This window comes from Arvicanthis niloticus, chromosome X, assembly GCF_011762505.2.
Source record: "Arvicanthis niloticus isolate mArvNil1 chromosome X, mArvNil1.pat.X, whole genome shotgun sequence".
Taxonomy (NCBI): Eukaryota; Metazoa; Chordata; class Mammalia; order Rodentia; family Muridae; genus Arvicanthis; species Arvicanthis niloticus.
In genome coordinates, this window is record NC_047679.1 from 90086984 (window position 1) to 90091681 (window position 4698).

General features: G+C 41.3%; 1 pseudogene; it reads left to right on the top strand.

Moving 5' to 3' along the window:
- Window positions 1-2468: 2468 nt before the first annotated feature.
- Window positions 2469-3006, top strand: LOC117695503 (cofilin-1 pseudogene; annotated as a pseudogene).
- Window positions 3007-4698: the final 1692 nt, after the last annotated feature.

The window sequence follows — 4698 nt, forward strand, 5'->3', positions numbered from 1 at the left end:
TGAAAGGAATGGGCAGAAGTATGGTTGGATTATTAACTACAGTACAAATTAACTGGTTTCCTGATGTTTGGCTGACTGTTCCCAACCAATGCCAGTTCTTTGTATATGTAACTGTTTTTTCTTCCCTCCCCCATTCTGAAAATGAGAACACTTCCTCTTAGGTGTAAATGATGTTCTTATGTAAAATAATAGATGGTTTCAAGTGCATTTATGATCCATGATAAATGCTATAATATTAAAAAAGGAAATAAACATTGACTAGAGAACCTCACACACACACACACACACACACACACACACACACATATACACATACGCAAAGAATGGATTAGATAGAGGCTGAGATGATTCTGAAAAAAAAGTCTCCAAAGAAGTAGTTATTATAGACATTAGAATTGACTGTAAGGTCATCATTTTACCTTCTAAAATCTGACCAGCATATGGTTGTCAGTGGAAGATTTTCAAACTTGAAGGAAAATCTTCCTAATTCTCACTTTGGGTATGGTCATGGAAGACAAAGATTGGAATAAATGCAGGTGAAGACATTTTGAAAAATAACTGGAGTGATTTCTGATACCCTAATCCATTTTCTTTTTTTTTTTTCCCCATGAGACGCGGGAGGAGATGCACGGGAGCGAGTGGGATTTGAACCCGCGGGTTAGAGAGAGAGCGCAGAGGGCCCATGCCCTCTGCAGGGGGCTGCCTTACGCGCTACGCCACCACGGCTCACTCATTTTCACATCAGGTATTTTATCCATTAAATCATATATAATAAGGAGGAGAAAACAGAGAACACAATGCAGAAACTTCAGTTACACAATGAAAAATTTTCTGGACTGGGGCTGTAGCTCAGTTGCCTAGCACAAAGGCCCTGGTTTCAGTCATGAACACTGCATAAATTAAACACTAGCACACATGTGTCTCAACACTACAAAGGTGGAGATATGGGGATCAGGAGATCAAGTTTATCCTGATCTGCATAGCAGGTTTGAGTTTATCCTAGGCTATAAAACATGCTATCTCAAAACTATCAAGTGTTTATAATCCGTAAAAAATAAAAATAAGAAATCCAAAACATCTGTAATCTGAATAACTCATTCATTCATTTACTTATTTATTTACCATACAGTCTAACTTGGAAAGAAGACTGAGACTGGTGTATGTAAATGTTCTTATTTTATTTCTTTCTTTCTTTCTTTCTTTCTTTATTTATTTATATGGCAGTATCATTGACAATAAAATGAAGAAGAGCAATAGAAGATGCAAAGGGACCAATAGAGACACTATCACAGTGACTTATGATAAAGATAAGATCACCATTATTTGGTGGTGAATGGCATAAGTGGAGAAAGAAAGAACACGGTTTAAACAAAGGTCTAACAGTCTTATTCACTTAGATCGAAAATACAGGTCAGAGGGGAGAATAGTTCAATTTTGGGCATGTTTAGTTTGAAAACATTTGAAGCATTAAAATGCAGACATTAAATAAGCAGTTGAATAATGGGTCCAGAACTCAGAAAACAAGTATATAAATAAATTTAACAAGTGTTATTGGATGTGATCACAGAGGAAAGATATGTAGTGTATGCCAAAGCGGCCTTCCACTAATCTTAAAACTTTTAATCGAGAAATGTTCCTGCCCAAAGGAAAGACAGGGACAAAAGTAGAGCAGAGACTGAAGGAAAGGCCATCCAGAGACTGCCCCACCTAGTGACCCATCCCATTTGCAGACACCAAACCGAACACTACTGCTGATGCCAAGAAGTGCTTACTGACAGGAGCCTGGTATGGCTGTTCCCTGAGAGCCTCTACCAGCACCTGACCAATACAGATTCAGATACTCACAGCCAACCATTGGACTGAGCCCAGGGACCCCAATGGAAGAGCTAGGGAAAGGACTAAATGAGCTGAAGGAGTTTGCAACCCCACAGGAAGAACAATATCAACTAACTGGACCACACAGAGCTCCCAGAGACTAAACCACCAACCAAAGAGTACACATAGAGGACTCCAGGGATCTAGATACATATGTAGCAGGGGATGGTCTTATCTGACATCAATGGGAGGGGAGGCCCTTGGTCCTTGGAGGTTTGATTCCCCAGTGTAGGGGGATACTAGAGCGGTGAGTGGGCTGAAGAGCACCCTCATAGAGGCAAAGGGTAGCAGGGAGTGGGGGCATGGGATGAGGGGGCTGTGGAGGGGTAACTGGGAAGGGGTATATAATTTGAAATGTAAATGAATAAAATGATTAATTAAAAATTAAGGGACTTGTGCAATAAAAAGTAGAGGTTGGTTTGAGAAAACAAAACACACAGGAAGTTGGACCACAAAACAGCAAAATGTGAGAAGATATAGAGCAAGAAAACAAATATAGTAAAAGTAGAAACTTTGATCTAAAAGCAAACAAAAGAAACACAAAACTTGACTTTAGTAGTCGGATCCCAGCAGCAACTGCGGCAGCTCAGGTCTTCGGTAGCTCTTTCTGTCTCCCTTTCGTTTCGGGAAACATGGCCTCTGGTGTGGCGGGCCCTGATGATGTCATCAAGGTGTTCAATGGCATGAAAGTCAAGAAGTTCGCAAATCTTCAACACCAGCAGTGAAGAAACACAAGAAGGCAGTACTCTTTTGCCTGAGTGAGGACAAGAAGAACATCATCCTGAAGGAGGGCAAGGAGATCCTAGTAGGAGATGTGGGGCAGACCGTGGATGACCCCTATACCACTTTTGTCAAGATGCTGCCAGATAAGGACTGCCGCTGTGCTCTCTGTGATGCAACCTATGAGACCAAGGACAGCAAGAAGGAGGACCTGCTGTTTATCTTCTGGGCCCCCAAGAATGCACCCCTTAAGAGCAAAATGATCTATGCCAGCTCCAAGGATGCCATCAAGAAGAAGCTGACAGGAATCAAGCATGAATTACAAGCTAACTGCTATGAGGAAGGCAAGGACCGCTGACAGAGAAACTAGGCAACAGTGCTGTCATTTCTCTGGAGGGCAAACTTTTGTGAGCCACCTCCAGCCCCCTGCCTGGAGCATCTAGCAGACCCAGACCTGCTCTTGGGTGTTGCAGACTGCTCTCTCTCCTGCGAGACCAGAGGGGCTGGGGGGATCCCAGCAGGGGAAAGGCTATCCCTTCATCTCAGTTGCCAAACATCCCTCCCACGCCCTGGACCATCCTCCCTCCATCCCTGACAGTTCTGGCCTTCCCAAACTGCTTTTGATCTTCTGATTCCTCTTGGGTTGAAGCAGACCAAGTCCCATCCTAGGCACACAGTTTTGGGGGAGCCTGTATTTTTTGAATGACACCCCTATTCTTCATCCCTTCCCATCCCATGCTGCCAACTTCTAACCACAATAGTGACTCTGTGCTTGTCTGTTTAGTTCTGTGTGTAAATGAAATGTGGACATGACCCTCCCTGCACCAGCTGGGTGCCCTCCCCTTTCCCTTGATCTTGGCCACTCATGGAAGCAGGACCAGTAAGGGACGTTCAATTTTAAAATATAAAATAAAAAGGCTAATTAGCAATGTGAAAAAAACTTAACTTTACACCCAACCTTGGATTCTAAACCTCATTAGGCCCCCAGAGAAAGGCAAATACTGTAACATTTCAGGCCGCCAAAACATCCACATTGAAGCTGTAGAGGCATGGACTACATAGTTTCCACGGATAGAACTCCAACCAAAATATCAAATTTAAAGGGAAATGATTTGGGTTCATCATGTTTCCAGTAACTTCAAAAAGAACACTAATATATTTTGTCCCAAGCTCTACGCTCAATATCTTACTTGGATTTTTTATATTATAAATTTAACAAAAGCCTGCATCATAGTCATTACTATCACCCTATTTTATCTATGAAATATTGAGGTTTCTAAATCTTAAACAAGCCCCAGGTCACAAAACAAATAAGTGACATTGAGCTGTAATTCTTCTCTGCAGACAATGGCTGCTGTTATGATGCACTGCCTAGTGTATGAAGCAGGGGTAACTCATATAGTGGCTAAGAAGCTAAATCAAGGGCTGGAGAGATGGCTCAGCAGTTAAGAGCACAAGCTACTCATCTAGAGGTCCTGAGTTCAATTCCTAGTAATGATATGGTGACTCACAACCACTTATAATGAAATCTGATGCCCTTTCTGTCTCTGTCTCTCTGTCTCTCTCTCTCTCTCTCTTTCTCTCTCTCTCTCTCTCTCTCTCTCTCTCTCTCTCTCTGATACGCTCTTCTGTCATACATTCAAGTAGGGTGCTCGTATACATAAATAAACAAACGAATAAATAAATAAAGCTAAATCAAATGATTCATAGAACTCAGATTCTGTCTGTATTTATGAACATATGCATCTATATAAATATAGTATATACACCTATGTCTTCACATACACATATATCACACATACAATACATATACAGATATATGTGCTTATATTTGTATGTGAACAACTATCTGTATTTATGTGAATATGTGGAGAGAGAATGCTAAACAAAGAAACTCTCACCCAAGGAAAAAGCAAGTAAAATGTAGCCCCTTTGGGATGGAGATATAACTCACATGGATGGATTTCAGTATTACATGTTCATATATATTTTATTTTTGTTAATCTTCCCTCGCTGCTCTCCACACACTCTTGTGCATCCTGTCGATCACTTTCCCCTGAGTCATCTTCCTTCTGTGCTCATAACACATATATTTAACTGCTT